We start from the raw sequence: 18798 nt of genomic DNA on the forward strand, positions 1-18798 counted from the left end.
ACTTCCAGGCTGTGTCTTTAGGAAAAATAAGTCATCTGCTTGCACTTTTATTACTTTTCATTTTTAATTAAACCCTGTTTTCTCTAAATTGGTTCAAACAGAAATAAACAGCTATCACAGTTGTGGAGCTGAATTGTCTTCTGTGGATTATTATTTTGCTAGAAAATGTCCTAAGGATTATGGCCCTTGTCACTCAAGTTTCTGGGGTGTTCTAGACCTGGTCAGGAAGAGGGTCAATGGGTAAATAACTAACTCCAACAGTTTGCCTGACGTCTTGCCCTTACTACACTACGAAGGGGTTCTTATGCATGGCAGACTCTTTCATTTTAACAATATTCCTTCCATATCTCCATGAGAAACAGTGTATCTTACTCAACTAAATGCTTGGGTATACCTAAATGGACTATATAGCTATGAAATGGAGACAGATGCACCTTGCATTGATTTTTGATTTGGAATAGGTCTCTTACTTCTGAGCATCTATGAAAATGAGATTCAATTTATATATTGAGTCTACCTATTCTTCACAGATACCTTTTAAAAGTAGTCCAACAGCCACAGAAAGATGCAGAATGTTGGTTTGTATTGGCTCTGTTTTCAGTCAGTATCAGGCTGGTAGCTTCTATGAGATACCAATGATTTATGAGTATTAGCAAATTCTATGTGTCCTTGGACTCTGTGCAAATGATGTTCTCCTTCAATCTTAAAACTATTCAGAAACTGTTTCTGTGAGGAAAGGTGATGTATAGTAGAATCCTCTTGAGTTATTCTTACTTTCATTGCAAAATTTTTGTGATGCACAAGAACAGTTCCTGCTGAGACTAAACATGATCTCAGCAGCTCTTCTAAGCTAAAACCCAGGAACACTGAGTTTGTTATGTTCAGGATCAAATGCGAATATAGAAAAAACTTTTCTGAAGTTGTCATGTGATTTTTCTTTAAGTCATAAAATCCTTTCTTTGGACTACACTGCCTGGTCTGTGTTTTGTTTTTGTTGTTCAGTTGCAGTGGGCTGTCCATCCAGTAAGGAGGAGAAGTAGTGTGCCCATGGGTTACGCCCCTTCTCTACCTCTTTAGAGAGTCATGGGAGGATTTCTTGCTGCAGTTAAAATGGCAAGTAGTGTCCCATTAATTTAAATTAAGAAAGTGACAGAGGAGTGATAGAACTCCTAAGGAAAAAAAAAAAAGAACTTTATATTAACTAGTGGACTTTAATTTTAATATAATAAAACTTCCTACATTAAAATGATCTCTAAGTGGTTGCTCAAAGTAATGCTTCAAATTTATTTCTCTGAAGTGCTGCAGTGACAGCAGGCACTGAATTTGCTGTGGCAAGGAAATCTGTTCTGGATTGCTATATAAGGTTAGCTCTTGATGTTGGTTGTGGGAGTGGGCTGTGTGCATTTACAATGCAAATAAGAAGGGACTTCTTTCATGCTCTAAGTAGACATATGTAGCTTTCACACTGCAAGACTGAGAGAACATAACTTAGTGTCTGCACACTGTAGTCCAATTGTCTCGTAGATCAGCTCATCGTTTACAAAAATACTTTTTCCTATGTAAAATTAAACACGGTGTTTCAAAACTCATTGTCTACCCTTTATTGAAGGAAACTCTTATTATTCCTCTTAATATTTTAGATCACTTATGGGTCTGCTTTTGAAAAACATCCACCTCTGCAGCTGGGGAGTCTCATTTCTCTTGTATTCTTTTATAGATAATAGATGCTTGTCTCTTATTAGGCTTTATTCATTTTTGCTCAGTACCTTTAAAAAAAAAATCTGAATGACTTTAAGTGTACATTGCATCTTTATCTGATCTCAACAGATGTGGGGAATTGTCTTGACTTGCAGAACTTCCAGTACCAATGTTATGAGTGAGCTCTGTAATGCTTTGTAACTAATTCATAAATCAATTTTGAGAAAGGACAAGCAGCTTGACAGAAGTATGTCATTTAGAGAGACTTAGGTATTGGCAAAGTAGTGTCTGCACAGAAGTGAGAAATGTATCGTTCACAGAGGGCATGGAGAAGAAGCAGTGATTTGAGGGGAGAACTGCGGGGAGGAACTTTGGCGGAGGAGAAATAGGGGTATACTCATAGCTAAATTTTCACTTTAGATCTTCAGCATTTGCTCACATAAGTATCAGGCTTTAAGGGATGTGACTTTTATTTAAGATTGACCAAAAATAGGTCTCGGGAGGAATTTGAATGAGAATACATGTATGTGGGAGGGGGATGGCATACTGGAGTGAGAAGGCTTTTTCTTTGCAGAGTGGGCAGCGTGGAGGAAGTGTGAAAAAGTAGCAGGAGAAGGAGGCAAAGAGGCATTTCTGAATAAGTTGTTGTGACAGAAGGTAAGGTCCAAGAAATGATTTAGGATGATAAACCTTTAGGAATGGATCTATTCTGATATGGTGATATGGAGAAAAGTACTGTAGAAGATGAACAAATAAGGGACATAGTTTGAGCAAAGAAATGGATTGAATAAGTGTTTATTAGAGATAACAAAAAGCAATGTTGTGAGAATTGAGATGAAGTTGTAAAGCTTAGAGTCTGAATGGATGCTAATTACCATTGAACAAAGAAAGTGTTAGCGTTCATCAGTACAGGTTAGGTGCTGATGCTGACTTGCTGGACTCCTCCTTCTGAAAGGAGGACCTGGATATTCTTGTGGACAACAGTTTGACCATGAATCAGTAGTGTGCCTTTGTGGCCAGTGGTATCCTGGGATGCATTAAAAAATGTGTGGCCAGCAGGTTGAGGGAGGTTATCACTCCCGTCTACTCTGCCTTGGTGAGGCCTCTCCCAGAGCACTGTATCCAGTTCTGGGCTCCCTAGTTAAAGACAGTCAACTTATAGAGTGAGTCCAGTGGGGTACACAAAGTATTACAAAGGTAATGAGGGGCCTGGAGCATCACTTTTATGAGGAAAGTCTGAGAGATCTGGGACTGTTCAGCCTGGGGAAGACTGAAAGAGGGGGTGTCTCATCAACACTTCTAGCTATCTAAAGGGTGGGTGTCAAGAAGGTGGAGCTAGGCTTTTTTTTCAGTGGCACCCAGCAACAGGATAAGGGGCAATGGACACAAACTGGAATGTGGGAAGTTCCAAATGAAACTTCTTTATTTCAGGAGATGACAGAGCACTGGAATAGTCTGCCCAGAGAGGCTGTGGACTCTCCTTACCTGGAGAAACTCACCTCAGTGCTTTCTTATGTAATCGGTTGTTGGAAATCAGCTTTAGCAGTATGTTAGGCTAGATGATCACCAGAGGTCCCTTCCTACTCCTTAAAATCTGTGTTTCTTATAGTACTTCAGTTGGTGAAAATTTACTGAGTGCCATATAATAAAAAGTGCAAGGCTCTGTTTTGCTGCAACAATGAATAATAGGAAAACAGATGGCTTACAAAAAAGGAATGAAGAGGTGCGGAAGGTGCTGATGTGAGATGGATAGGAGGTCTATTTTGTTTGTACTGAGATCTAGGTGGCTATTAGTCATTCAAGATAGGTGCCAGTTGACAAAAGGGCTTATGAACTAATACGTGTGAGAGCATCAAAAAGCTGATGAGTAAAGCAGATGGGAAAGTGTCAAATGAGAACACAAGGTGAGAAACATCAGAACTGTGATTTCTTAGGACAGAGCTTTAGCAAAAGCTGAATATCAAATGCTTTAGTATCTAGAAGCCGCTGTCACCTACCTCACCCCTTTAATACATTGGTTCAGATTGTTCTGTTCTTCACTCTTCTTTTTTTGACTCCTTCATTCTCAAATATGGGAGAGATCATATCGTGTTTCAAAATAAATACTGTGGTTTTGATGCCATTTAATTATAATTGAAAGCTAAAAATCCATAGCTGTTGAAATGTTGAAGAATGCACTTGAGTTTCTTGTAAAAATAAATAAATAAATAAAAAATAAAAAATAAAAAATCTGTAGGCAACTTCAGGACTGGAGACCTCATAGGCTGAGATTTTTTGTAAGATTATGGTGGAATTCTATTTCAGGTTTTTCACTGCTAAGAATCTGTCCATACATAGCCCATCCAGTGGAATAACCACTAAAAAGAAGTCTAGGTCTTCCTCAGGCATCTGTACCAGAGCTGTGCTGTCCATGCTTGTGACAAGACACAAGGGATTTACACAAACGTCAGTAAGTCACTGGAGTTTAACTGTGGATTCTTCTTCCTAAGGTCAACAGCTGAAGCTAGAGACAAGGGAATTTATTTTGTTGCTGTCTGGACCTTCCCTTTCTGCGCTTAAAAGATGCTAGTTATTAGAACTTTGTATCAGAAACATCAGTTGGATGGTTTACCTCAGTCTCAAAACTGTTAATCAGCTCAAAATACTTCTAAAACTTTGGAAGGAACATGATATCAAAGTGCTGTTTATCAGAGCTTTGTATGATATTAATGGTTGCAAGGTGTTTGCTTAAGGCAAACCTGGCTGTGACTTGTCCAGAAATAAAAACTGAAGGTTTTGTGGAAGAAAAGTTGTATACTTAAAGATGAAAGTCCCTGAACATACTACAGCCGTTGATTTTTCTTATCTAATTATCTGTTTTTACAGTTTAAGTCTTAAATGTATCTTTTCCTTTGTTTTGTTTTTAAATGTCCTTGAAGTTAAGAGCAGCCTACCACTCTGTTTCTTTGAACTAGGTATTTCTGTAATTTGCATATGTGTAGCTTTGTGTTTATCTGATTCAATTTCTTGACATAAATAAACCTGATGCAATTTTAAATATGGTTTAAATGGAAAGGGGCTGAAGGCAGTCAAACTTGGAAAGCACTCTATCTCCCTTTTCTGGGAAAACAACCAAAGCCTTTTAGCAAACCTTAAGAGGTGCCTTTATAAGATTACGTACTGTAATATTCCATTAAGAAAACATTTTAAAATGGTGTTAGGAAATCATTAAATCTTGTTAGACAATTTCATTTGGACTTTTGTGTTTATGGGCTTTCAGAGTGAACTTAGAGATAGCCAAAAGAGTTGCATAGCGGTGCGAAGATCTGGTGCTGCCTTGACTTTTGTCTACAGGGACAGCTGAAACAAACTGAGGAGCAGAAAGGACCTGCTGCTGTGCATCTCTTGAACGTATGAACAATCCGTGTCTGAATTCTTGGACGCTTAACAGGCAACAGTGGTGGATTTATCCATTGTGCTTTATATTCCTCTGAAACTAAAGAATATGGGATACCCTCAGTACCATCTTTGCACACATACTTTAGCCATATATACCCTTCCCTCATTTGTAGGTGTTGCTGATGGAAGAGAGAAACCTGAAACATTGGCAACAAGTTTTTAGTCAACAAGATGTTTTGTCAAATGGCACCTGAGAGTGCTGTGATACAGACATGTGAGTTTTGAATTCAACAGCATTCAATGTCATGCTCCAGGAAAGCTACTCAACAGATGGTAAATTAAAACAACTTCTGTCCCCTAATAAGCTGGAATGGCTTTGAATCACTTTTATTAAAAAATGCCAATTATTCAGGTTGAATTTGCATTTTGTCATACCACAGTCTGCATTTTGGACAGAACCTATGTTAGCTCTGAGGTGACCAGCACACAGAACAGCTTTTTAGGTTTGTCTGCACTGTGATCATCAAACAAATCAGTTGCAGTTTTTGTTGTGCAACTTAAGTGGTTCTGATACTTTATTCTTGTGTAATTTTGTGGAGATTCAAAATGCATACTATAAAAACCTAGCATCAGAGAAAAGGGAACTTGCCCTTCTACATGATAGAAGGAACCTATTCTCGTAGACCCCGGCTGGAAAACCATGCCCAAGTTTGGGGCCCTAACACAAGAAGGATGTGGGGCTTCTGGAGGTGGTCCAGAGGAGGGCCATGAAGATGATACAGAGGAGCTGCAGCACCCCTCATATGAAGGTAGGCTGAAGGAACTGGGCTTGTTCAGCCTGGAACAAGAAGGCTGCAGTGAAAGCTCACTTCCAATATTTAAAGAAAGTTTATAAACATAAGGGAAATCCTATTTTTACATAGGTACATAATGATAGGAGACAGGGGAATGGCTTTAAACTGAAGGAAAGGAGATTTAGATTAGCGGAACATTTTTCACTGAGAGTGGTGAGGTGATGGAACAGGCTGCCCAGAAATGTTGTGAACGCACCATCGCTGGAGGTGTTTAAGGCTGAGTTGGATGGAGCTCTTGGCAATCTGATCTAGACCTTTATCTAGTAGCTGGCAATCCTCCTGTGGGAGAGGAGTTGGACCTTGATGATCCCTGAGGTCCCTTCCAACCCAAGACATTCCATGAGATTACTAGTATGCCTGACCTGAATGTTTGTCCATGCTTAAAGCTTACTGTAATTAATGGGTTATCTGTATAACCATCACTGTGAGTCTTAGAGGGTTAATATCTTTCATTTTCATGTTTAAGTTTTAGTTCTGTACTCTCTATAGTGAGGGTCTCAATTTTTCCCTTGTTCAGAACAAGGTTCTACACAGTACTTTGCCTTTTTTTTTTTTCTTCCGCTAAGAAGTTAAATGGTGAATATTCAGGTAGAAAATCCAAGTACCTGTTATTTGTCTGCCTTAAAAACCACATCTTGAAATGAAGGGAAAACTTAGAAAGGCAGAAGTTTCTATCTGGAACACCAGATCTGTCAGGCACTGCTGAACAGCTGCTGTGAGACACTGAGTGGGCTATGGTGCCATGCAATCTATAGGGGAAAAGATGTGAATAAAAATGAATTTAAACCTCAGTGCTGACGAGTAGAATTAAGTCTTGTTTGCAGGCTGTGTGGAAATGTTTATTTTATGTATGCAAACAAATATTAAATGCAGAAGGGAATGTGAAAAGTAGTACAAAGAAATAAAAATGTTCAGAGTGCGATCACCAAGTTAATAAAAAGAAGTCTTAATTAAGTACAGCCTAATGTTTAGGTTTTCTAGCTAAATGAAAAAATTCTTTTATTAACTAGTAATTAGTTAGAAATAATAACATGATGTCATGGTTTCTTGGAAAACAATATACATTAATATAATGTGAACAAACTCAAAAGCTTCATAAATTTTAGCTGGCCATCTTTGATACATGCTTTCTTCTCTTAGCGTTATTTTTAAATTGGTATTTCAACAGAAAACTATGCATTTACAGAGATTCACAGAGGCTAGAAAAAGCTATTTGTCTTGAAGATTCCCTTTCTTCTAAGCACAGATTTTTTTTTTTTAAAGTCAATTCTAAATCCCAAATCCCTCAATCATATTTTGAATTGCCGAAAACTGACATGGCTCTGCCATCAGTTGAGGTGGTGTGAATTTAAAACAGACAAGGATTCCAGTCTTTAGTTTGTAATAACCTTCAGCCAGTCTGCTTCATTGTGCTTTAGGGACAAAGGCCTTTATTTACAGTAACAGGGTGTAACCAGGAGAGTGAATGGAATAATAAAGTGCTTCATTTATACTTAGTCATTTTTCTTAGTCTTTTGTATGAAATAACTCACTGTGGAGACAAAAACCAGTGCAAAATACTGACATTTTTTTGTCTACTGTTGAGCAAAATAAGTGAAATGTCTAATACTTTGGCAGCAGACAAATCTATCTTCAGAGATGGTAAAGAATTGAGTTGCTCAGTGTATTATAACTTTCACTCACAGTCAGTTGCAGTATATGATAGAAATAAGTCCAGTACACTTACTGGGGAGAAAAAAAAATCTTAATTGCATGTTTTGTCTAAAAAGCTTTTTTTGAAGCAAAAGTAGTTGGTTGAGCAAACCAGTAGAAGTAAATTGAAGATACCAGCTACTAGATGGTTCGATTAGTCTTTCGCTCCTAGACCCGGGTCGGACGACCGATTTGCACGTCAGGACCAGCTAAATCTTTCTGAGGTTGTACCTTTTAAATCTCCATATTTTCTAAGCTCTCATCTCATTGCTATCTAAATTATTGAAAGATATGTTTTACAGAATGTAAATCTTTTTAGAGAAAAACAGTACTTATGTTTTCTGAAACGTCTCATTCCTTTGGTTCTTTAGAAAAGTGTATTGTTTCAAAAGAAGTAACAAGCACTCTTAAATATGGTTATATTTCTTCCCAACTCCTCCACAATTTTTGCTTTATCTAGAACTGGAGTGAGGAGTTAAAGACCAAAAAAAAAAAAGTTGAGTGGTAGAAACATATTAATTATTATGAGCACACTTTGTTATATTTGATCTAAATTCTGATCTCTGCTGGAGAGGCCTTACTTTCAGTAAGGGGAAGAATACTTATGGGAGACCGGGGAGGAGGGAAGCCAAGCAAGAATGGAAGCGGTTATTCTTAAAGGTAAACAGATTTCAGAGTAACTTCTTTTGATTGATGTGTAGATGTTTTAATTTTAGTAATGCAGGTATTGCACATGTACCAGTTACTCAGTATGTATATTTTATCTGAATGCAAACAATGCTACTAAAAAAGAAAAACTGCCCATAAAGATGTACCAGCTATTCTGACAACATGCAGTAATAGAAGCTCTTCAAAATTTTCTAATTTTTCAATGGAAAAAAAGGAGTAAATAACATCCTTAATATGTTCATTTCTTGTTTTAGTAAACATCAGCTCTCACTCTCCTCTGTTGCTGCAAATTCTGCTTCAGACTTGTGGCCATAGAAACTCCTGCAATTATTTTCACAAAACCACTTATTTTACAAGTAATATGGTGCCTTGTGGAGAAATATCTCCTTTTCTGCAACAGGAAAAGTACAGAGCTACTGACATCTGAACTTGACTCTTGCAAGTATTTCTCTTGTCTAAACCTGAAGAATTGGATGTGGAATTAGAAAAGATCGTACTATCTACTTAGGAACCTGCATCACAGCATAGGCATTTGAAAATAGAAATATGTTTCCTGCATTGTAAGGAAAGTGTCGGGGGGGGGAGGGAGGAGGGAGAGGGGAGTTAAAATATGATTAAAGAAGTTTTATTTTTCACTTCTGTGATTTAATTTTTCTTCGGGAAGATTAACTTATGCTGGGGAACCAGAGCAGTGTACTTGTGTATTAGACAGCCAAGAAAAGTGGCTCTCACAAAGAAACAATAGGACATGAAAAGAAATACCAAATTAAATCAATAGGGATTTGATTGCAGTAACTTCTTCCACTCTTGCTGCCAGCTGTAGTCATCCTGAGCATTTTTGAGTCATGTTGTGCTGAAAACATCTTCAGATGAAAAAAATTGGAGTTGCTACTGACTCAGTTCTTGGATGCAATGGAGTTGCTGGTCCATGACTAAGCCTACAGTCAAGGCTGAGAGAAAGCTCAGAGCTACTACAGCAGTTGTGATCAGTAAGGCACTGCCAAAGCAAAATGATGACTGCACCAAGGGTCCTTTCCTAAAGGATTTACTGTGTTGGAGAGAGGTGAATTTTCACGTGCCACCTGATTTCAGATTTGGTTGTGAGAAAGGAATCCTGGAGCATGAATAGTGGAGGAGCTTCCCAAGTAGTAAAGCAGTTTCCCAAACAAACCAAAGAGCTTATGCTTGAGCTGTGAAAAGTTGGGGTCCCAGGTTGATTAATGAGGAAAAGTCTGGGATTGAGAGGTGGAAAAATAATTTTTGCAGCTGGATGGCCAAATGGCTTGTAATGAGTGAATAAACAATTCACAGTGGATCTTGGACACCAGGGCTTATTTAAGAACAAATAAAATAAGAACCTTTGCCCTACTTGGCTACTTCTCAGATGAGCTCATTTTCCCTTTGTTTGCTGTGCATGTTCCCTGGGTTTCGGTCCCACCTTTCTGTCGGGGAGACCACTGCTGATCTGAGGAGGTCAGGCAGGAGGTTGAGCTTGTCTGTCCCTGCTGTGCAGCTGCTCACCATTATGTGGTTACTAGTCTTGGATACTGCTTAACCTCAAGCATCCCTGTTATAGGGGAATAAGATTTGTGATCAGCCGCTTTTTGTGATGTAACTTGATGTCTGAACTGAAAGTACAGGATCTTGTTTCGGGGCTGGTTTCAACATTGTAAAGGAATTGTTCTTCAGCTTGCTTTGGTTTCTTGAATGTCCAGAACAGTTTTCTAGATTAAACTATTTTCACATTTTTTTGAGGCAATAAGTTACGTTTTAGATAAAAGTCTGAAAAATTCCAAGCTTGGTGAGTTTGTTAATTTTTCTAGCAGAGTATTCCATCAACTATGCTTCAGGGGAATAAAAAATCTGGATGGAGTTAGAGTTCAAGCAGAGCTGATGCTGTTTTTGCTCAGATTTGATCAGATTTATGATAGAAAGTGCTATAAGAGTTCTTGCTTTAAAAATTAAGTTCTGCTCTTAAACAGCTTGAGGCTTATATTTGACAGCTCTAAATTTACATGTAATTAGCATAACTCTCTTACTGGAAATCTGTCCTTTGTGACAAAGATGTCACTATCAGTGATATTTTCTTTGACTTGCATTCACTTCAAATACTGTTTTATTCTGCCAGGTCAAGCTGGTGGATATCAAACAGAAGTTCTGTTTCCCCAGGCATTATCAGATGCAATTCTATGAGTAAATAAAATTGCCAACATCTCCTTGCTTGTTTAATTTCTCTTTTTGAGTGTTGTATGTAGAGCCCAGAGCATTATGTTCTCCAGATGTAGTGACTTCCTAAAATCTACTGTGTTTATGAGAAGTATGTTATGATACCATGTACAACTGATTCAGTGCTCATCAAAAGCAAAAAGAAATTAATATTATCTTCTTCTGTAAATGAACTGAATACTATTTGAAACACTGAGCTCAGGTCTTCCTGCTGTCCTGGTGTGGATTCAGACGGACAGTACTAAGGGCTAAAAATCATTTGCATACTGAACAGGCATGTTCTATGTAACAGTAGCATTGATTTTTATTTATTTATTTATTTTTCCCCATTGTGAAATCCCATTTGGTTTGGGAAGAGAATGATCAAATTTACATGACCTTCTTGCAGAGAGATTTAAAAAAAAATAAAATCAGTGTGAGAGTAGTTTTACCAATGAGCACATTGGTAAATGAGCACTTTTTATCCATCAGACTTAGAAAATTATTATTTTAATTAACATCAATTACGGAAGGATATAAACATGGAAGATTCTACGTTCACTAGAAGTTACTTCCAGGTCTTTGGGCAATGGGGCACTAATAAATGCCGTGAAATTATTTGTAAAATTAAACAAAACTACTCAGGAAAAATCTGTTTGGGGTGAAAAGCTGGGCTAGTAAATTAAAATACTGCTGAAAGGAGCAGGAATGTTCCTACTTGAATTGCTCATTTTTATTTAGTCTTGGCATTCAGATAATGATTTGGACTTCTGATTAGGGGCCTGGGCTTGGTTGTGACAGGGTGTCTGAAGACTCAAATAGGGGCAGGTAGAAGATAGCAATGCATGCTTGGAAAGTAAAAAAAGTACTAAATTGGTAGAAGATATTAGTAGCCTGAGAAGCTTAAAAATTCTATGTTATTGAAATAATTTCCATTTTATTATAAATGACAGAAATCTATTTCAATAATGGATTTTAATATTTTTTTCTGTTCCATTTTTAAAACAACCTAAGTCCATGAAAGCTTTCAGTTGCAATTGCGTCCACTTGTGTAATTAGACAATCAGAAAAGGAAAGCTTTCTAATTGGTCCTAGAAATTCAAAGTGCTTCTTGTAGGAGCTTTTAGGAACAAGTATAAATAGGGAGGTATCTTTTTCTGTAATTAAGCACTGAATACTATTTGTGCAAATAAGATTGCTCAATCTGGTCAGTTCTGTAGTTTTATTGAGGATGCAATCTACTTACTTTCCTCTCCCTACCTTCCACAAGCAATTAAAGCTAAGCAGACAACAAAACCCAAGCCCTCAATAAATAAAATGTACTGTGTGTACTCTGAAGGCAACATTTAAAACAAACTATTATGCAAGTTTTTCCTCCTGTAATAGGTGTCTTATTTCCTAGAATACAACAGTTAAAAGTGCAGCTTTTCAGAATGCTTCATTTTTTTTCATTGCCAGTATCTGGCTGCCTGGTTCAGTATCTAGAAGGGAAGTGAGAGTTGAACTTAACTTTCAAATCTGAATTGCTTTATTAGTCCCTCTGGGTCTTATTGTGTAAACTCTATTACTTTTATGCTTTCTGAGTTAATTTCTTTAGAAATGAGCCTTTCTGTACTTAGGGTGATACTACCAGGTGGAACATCTCGCAGCTGGAGGTCTGGAAGTCTTCCACTTCCCAGCTACAATGAGTCTGGCTGCAGGCTTTCTGCTCATTCTCTTTGTGAATCTGACCAAAATCAGTGTTTTGAAAGCAAAGCATTGTGTAAGTGCTAGTCTTGCACTGCAAGTGTTAGTCTTTCCTATGTTCTGTTTTGCCCAGCTTCCACTGCCTCTTGGCTGTAAAAGTAGGATATTGACAGCAGTTATTTCAGCCTTACTGGTACAGTAGTTCTTACTGACAGGCCTTGGACATCTGTGTCTTTGTTTCTTTCAGGAGGCCGGTAGCTGAGGTGCAAAATCTCTTTGAACTAAATTCTTGTAGCCTTGAGAGGGCTAACCTATTGATTTGTTCAGCCCACAGTGAATAGTCTCATAATGAATAAGGCTTGTATAAGGTTATTGTTTGTGTAAGGTTATTATATTGTTATCTGTATCTACTGCCTACGAAACTTAAATCTTCTTCCTTGTCCCCCTTTAATTTTTTTCCTCTAGAGATGTAAGCTGGAGGATATCACACTTGACCTGCAAGCAATCGCTTGCAGGAGTGTGATATGAGCAAAGCTGCTTGCAGGCCACTTTTTCACCTCATCTATGTATTCTCAATTGAGGAAATGAAAACTAGAGGAAGATACAGATTTGTTTCCTCATCTTTGCATTAATGAACTAGGTTATTGGAAAAAAATACTCTTCAAACGTGTATTCACTGTTCTGTTGAGAGAAATGTTAAAGATCTCCTCGTTATTTCCAGATTGTCATTATTAGGAGCAAAGTTTATTGTCATTAATGTTAACTGTGGATAGAAGTACTGCATGAAGTCTGCAATTTTACAAACCTCTCTTTAGGAGATATGCAGAGATATTGAAAATCAATATAGCTTCCTTTTCACTGTAATTTAAAAATCAATTTTTTTTTTAAACTTATCCTTCAGGGTATTTCATCCTTGTTTCCAAGCTTAGAAATCTTTGTGTAGAGGATCTGTCCAATACAGGTGAGTACTTCAACTACTGTTGAAGTTGTCCGACAGCAAGCTTTTGAGACAAAGGTGCAGAAATAGTCTCTTGCAGCCTCATTCACTATACCTTTATTGGAAGTGTAATGTGCTTCAAAGTGCATGTGCTTCAAAGTGTAAATAGATACAGTATAAAGAAGTACTTAAATGGCTAGAAGTAAAAATTCAGATTAAATCTATGCTTCCAACAAAGAGAAAATGAAATAAATGCATCAGCCAAAGGAAATGCTGTTGGGAAGATATCCGGGTAGGAATAAAACTGAAGTGCTGAAATATTTAACTCATCACAGTGAAAAGTAAAGTCAGTGTTATACTCGAATATTAAATGTTTGCTTATTCCTTTTACTTCCCTGTGTTGAGCTGAAAATGTTAGAATTCATAGTCTGGATTTTCAGATGGCTGATCACATTCATCTTATCTGTGCCCTTAAAGCTGAATGGGAAGGACTGGAGATTCCACACTTGTTTTTGAACAGTAATTCTGCTTTACATTTAACTAAAATTTCCAGCTTTTTGCAGGCATCTGGATAAGAAATTATCTAAGGTTACCTAATGTCTAAATCTGCTAATAAAGCAAATGTATGGAGTCTAAAAAAGTTCAGTTTATATAGAAGTGTTTTCCCTAGGAAGAAAATAGAAAATTTTCAGTGCTGCTGTAGTTTTATAATTATTGCTGTGTGACTCAATTTGAAGATAACCTTGGAATCTCATTGAACAACAACAGTTAAGTCTTGGTGTGTTTTTTTGGTGTTGCATCTTGATTCTGCTTTAATCACAGAATGGTTGGAGTTGGAAGGGTAGCTGAACATCATCTGGTCCAGCCATTTGGAGCAGTTTTCCCATTTCTCCAAATGACATCTGTCAGCTTTTTCAGCACTTGTGGGTGCATCCCAGCAGGTCTCACACACTTATAATACAGCCAGTTTGTTGAAGTATTTTCTGTCCTGATCTTCCACAAAAAATAATTGTTCTTTCCTTCCCAAGGTCTTTAAGCCTGGTATCCTTGGTGGCTGGTAGCTGGTCAAATCTTCTGAGATTGAGATGAAGAAAAGTATTGTGTCTTCTGCCTTCTATACTGTTCTGCGACACCAGGGCCTCTGATATATTTACAGAAGCCCTTTTTGTTTTTGATATCCTATGCCAAAATCAACCTGAAGTGGATTTTGATTCCATTCAAGTGTGAATGAACTTTTGACCCTCTTTGATGAAGGACCTGGCCTGCTTATATCACTTGCAAGAAATATTCATATTTCATTAGATACATTTACTTCTTTGTACCAATTCCAGAACTAACACCTGCTTTATTGGTCCCTGCAGACACAAGCTGTGATTATGAAGGAAAAAAGTGTTTTAAGATTTTTTAGTGAAATGAACCTTTTTGATTGATATTGACTTAATGTATTTATGAATTCCATGTGCTATTAAGAGGATATGTTTCTCCAAAGAGGTAAACAAAGATAAATCTGTAGAAATATAATTTATGAAACTAAGAAAAATAATGATTTGCTGGTCAACAGTGTTAAAAATTCTAAGTCCCTGAATAAGGAAATGTGGTTGATATGCGTTTCTGATACATTTCTTGTAATACAATTCCCACAATTTTGGAATGAGTGACCTCTTCAGTGACTTAATATGGCATGTACTATTAATCCTACAAAAAGAGACCTATTTGTTATGGCAGTGCATTTCTAAAACATATTGTAAACTGTTGTCCATGACAACGAAAGCTTTAGTGTTCACTACAGACAATCTGGAAAAGACTGTTCTTGCATGTATCTTTCCAAAGAAGCATGTGAACTATCTTCTGATAGAAGGTTTGAAGACTTATCTATTTGCTTCTTGTAGTGAATCAAGAAAGGATTTGGAAAAATGCTGTAACTGAACATAACTCTAGACAGAGCTGATGATCTCAATTTTTTTTTTCTCTCGCATGATCATTAGAAGTGCGAGAACTCATAATATGAGATAATTTAATGAGAAAGGAAAATTAAAAAAAAAAAAGGGAGGAAGAAATGCTTGATACCGTGTGGTATGGAACTTCTCTTTTGCCTTTTGGGGTCAGCTGTCCCTGTTCTGTCCCCTTGCACCTTATTTTCTCCCAGACTCCTCTATGGCAGTGTGAGAAGCCTGCACCTTAGCTCAGTGTAAGTAATGCTTAGCACCAACTAAAGCATTGGTGTGTTATCAGTGTTATTCTCATCCTAAATCCAAAAAACAGTAACACACTAGCTACTAGGAAGAAAACTAACTCCAGCCAAAAGCATGACATTCTTGAATTTTATCCCATCTGCAAAAGAACGTACTATTTGAAAGCAATAATATTCTAGAAAAATTGCAACATAAGGTTCAAGAGACTTCTAACTCTGTAATTAAATGAAACACTTATATACTGAACTCGTTCTGTCTACCATACCCATTTATAAACTAGTTTCTAGTATTTGAATTTCTTTAATAGTGCTGTATGCAAGAAGAGCATGTTCACTGTTCTTTGATATATGAGAATAGTTATCACAAATAGAATCAATGTTGTCTGCTAAAAACTGTATTCCTCAGATTAAACTGGGGTGCTGGGATTAACTGATTTGGGAATTAGGAAAAGGTTTAGTCTAAGAGGGATCAAAATGCTATAACTGAGTGTGTCTACAGACTGAACACGTTAGAAACTCAGTGTCATATATTTCTATCTACAAAATTGTACCACTCACTCCAGTAGCTGCAGATTCTTGCTGCATCGCAAACTTTAATAATGGAAGAATCATTCTGGGTGACTTGGTGCAATTCTTAAGAGAGAAAAATGTGGGGAAAAAAAAAAGAAACAAAACTCAGGAAATAACCATCATAAATCCTAGATGCTGATGCTTAAGCATATAAGGTAGCAGTGCTGTGTGTGGCAGGGAAGTTGGAACTAGATGATCTTTAAGTTCCCTTCCAACCCAAGCCATTTTATGAAATTGAAATCAGAACAAAACCAGCTATTAGCACCATTAGTGTGTCTATAACCTATAGCAATATAACAGTAGAAAATATGCAATATTGAATGATAAAAACTTCAGAAATGGCAGAGAATGTCAGGCCAAGTTCCATTTTATATAGCAACTTATGTTTGCATCTACGGTAAATTATATATTATTTTATATTTTTAAAAATAGCTGATTTCAGATGGTAAAGCATTGTACATTCTGTGTGTTTTTTTTTTTTTTTAAATTGAAGTGAGGAAAGCATGTTTGTTCATTTTGCCATCAAATAAAATACCTTGTAATGATAGATATAACTTGATGAATTTTGTAACTCTATACAGACATTTCATGTGCCCAGACAAAGAGGGTTGCTTTTATGAGCTAGATTTATCTATCTTTGAGCACTTAAAGCTTAATTTGTGTGCATGCAGGGAATCAGGGAAAATGTATGTACTGAGATACAATCTATAAAAAGGATATTATGTCAGAGTAGCTTGAAATCTTACAGTTGTTCGAAAATTTAAAATGAACGATTTGAAGCATAATCAGAATTTCAGTAGAACGTGCTTATGGCAAGTAATATAAATACTACACCTTCTTTGTGCTCCTTGCTGCTTTATGAGCTGGCTTCTACAAAAGAAAGGGTGCATGTGAAGGGATCATAGGGCCCTAAAATATATCCCAGTTTACTTGGAGACTTTGAAGGACTCCATGAAATGAATCTACCATGCAAAGAGAGCCCTAAAGCTGAAGTGATGTTCAGGGACAGTTGAACTTTTATGCAGCACCTACTAAGAGATAGATGTTAACTGCAGTTCTCTGACAACTGGTTTACCCTTCTTGTCAGTGTGCCACGAAAGTCTGGCCTGAGAATAAAATTTTTGTATGTACACTTGTTCTGATTTTCATGTGACCAAGCATAGTGTGTTAATTATTCATCTGTGTCTGTATAGATGGTCTCAACAACCAGCACTTTAAAGTATTGTTTGTCTGAATTCTAAGTACTTAAGGAAAAAAATGTTGATACACAGCAGGAAAAAGTGTTTTGATAAGGAGCCATATTACAGAAGCTTACAAGTGGCAAATTTCCAATCCTTAAATAAGAAGACTCTCTTTAATCTAACAAAAATAGGTAGCAGCAGATCTACTTAATGTTGGTAACATCTGTTTTTTATCAGCTGTGCAATCAATAGGCATCAGAATACTGCTCTTTACCATAGAATGGGTTAACTGAAAGGTACCTTAAAGACCACCTATTTCCAACCCCCTGCCATGGGCAGGGACACCTCACTCTACTTTAGGCTGTCCTAGACCTAATCCAGACTTACCTTGAATACTTTCTGAGATGGGACATCCAGAGCGGCTCTAGGCAACCTGTTGGTCGTTCTTGTGCTGGAAACCCCAGAGCTGAACACAGTAATGCAGGTGGAACCTCATGAGAGCAGAGCAGAAGGGGAGGATCACCTCCATCCACCTGCTAGTTATGTTTCCTTTGATGCAGCTCAGGACAGGAGTTGGCAAATCACAAGTGGGATTTGTTTTCAGTAGGATATGAAAATGATTGAAATGCAAACTTTCTCAACTATTTTCTCTTATTATCTTAGCTTTTCTGAACTTTTCTATAATTTGACATAGTTCTTTCATGGCAGAATAAAATGATGTGTTTTGACAGTTCTTCACAAAAAGGTAGGGTGCTTTGGTTAAATTGACCTGGTTGCAGTCTGTAATGCTCTGTTTTGCTTTTCAGATATTCAAGTTTTCTGTATTTTGCTTTAAAATGTACTTCAAACTTTTTTTTTTTAGTGAACATTTCTGCTGGTAGTATGCAATCTCTACTTTGAGGCTAGGAAAGTCTCGGCAGAAATTCTTTTTACTGATTTACATGGTAAAAGTCTAATGGATAGCAATGAGTTCCAAGTGTTGTGTTTGTGTCCTTGAAAATATATACATCAGCCATTTCATTCCAAGGTATCTTTTAGATACAATGAGAGCGCAAGATTTTTTTGGCTGAAACTGCTCAAGTGAAATGGGGTGCAATTATTCTTCTATGTCCATGAACTGGTCAAAATATAGTGATGGAACAAATTCCTCCACTAATACTTATGAAGAGAGATTTTCTGCATGAGTTGAGGCTGTTCAAAAACATTTTCCTGGTAACAAGCAAACTAATTGTGAGCAGATGAAATTAATTGCTCTAATCTTGGAGTAAGACACTAATAATTATGAAAGAATCTAAATTAAAAATGAGGCAATCATTGAGAGATTCTTACATCCCAAAGTACTTTCATAAGTATTCACAGTGTATAATATGTATTTGCAGTAATTTGGGTAGATATTTCTGTATCTTTACTGGAGATGGGTGAATAAAAAAACAATACTATAGTAATTATAATTCCAGTGGAGCTAGAAAAATAATCTAATTCTGAATTCCTTTTTGTTTGGTTTTAAATCCTGTGACAGTGTCCCAATTACTCCTTTGATTGACATCAAGAATATTCTGCTGCTGAATATTTGGAAATGTTTACTTTATCTTGGTCAAATGCATGATTTTTACACTCTTTGGGTAACAATTCATGAAGTTTAAATTGATACTCACTGAACCAGCACTGCCACTTCTTTGTCCATGGCCTAAATTATCTAGAAACAAATGCTTTTCAGTCTGTAAGCCAAAGGGAAGA

The 18798-nt window shown here is 36.9% G+C and overlaps 1 long non-coding RNA gene across 2 annotated transcripts in view; it reads left to right on the plus strand.

Moving 5' to 3' along the window:
- LOC109367373 overlaps nt 1-5437 on the plus strand; it is a 25413-nt gene extending 19976 nt beyond the window's left edge. Inside the window, exons 2-4 of one of the 2 annotated variants that reach the window (XR_002114469.1) lie at nt 2273-2355; nt 4003-4147; nt 4958-5437. This is a non-coding gene — a long non-coding RNA (uncharacterized LOC109367373). Of the gene's footprint in view, nt 1-2272; nt 2356-4002 lie in introns of both variants that reach the window. The other variant, XR_002114468.2, reaches the window with a different exon arrangement.
- The last annotated feature ends 13361 nt before the right edge of the window (nt 5438-18798 follow it).

This window comes from Meleagris gallopavo, chromosome 4 (assembly GCF_000146605.3).
Source record: "Meleagris gallopavo isolate NT-WF06-2002-E0010 breed Aviagen turkey brand Nicholas breeding stock chromosome 4, Turkey_5.1, whole genome shotgun sequence".
NCBI classification, from domain to species: domain Eukaryota; kingdom Metazoa; phylum Chordata; class Aves; order Galliformes; family Phasianidae; genus Meleagris; species Meleagris gallopavo.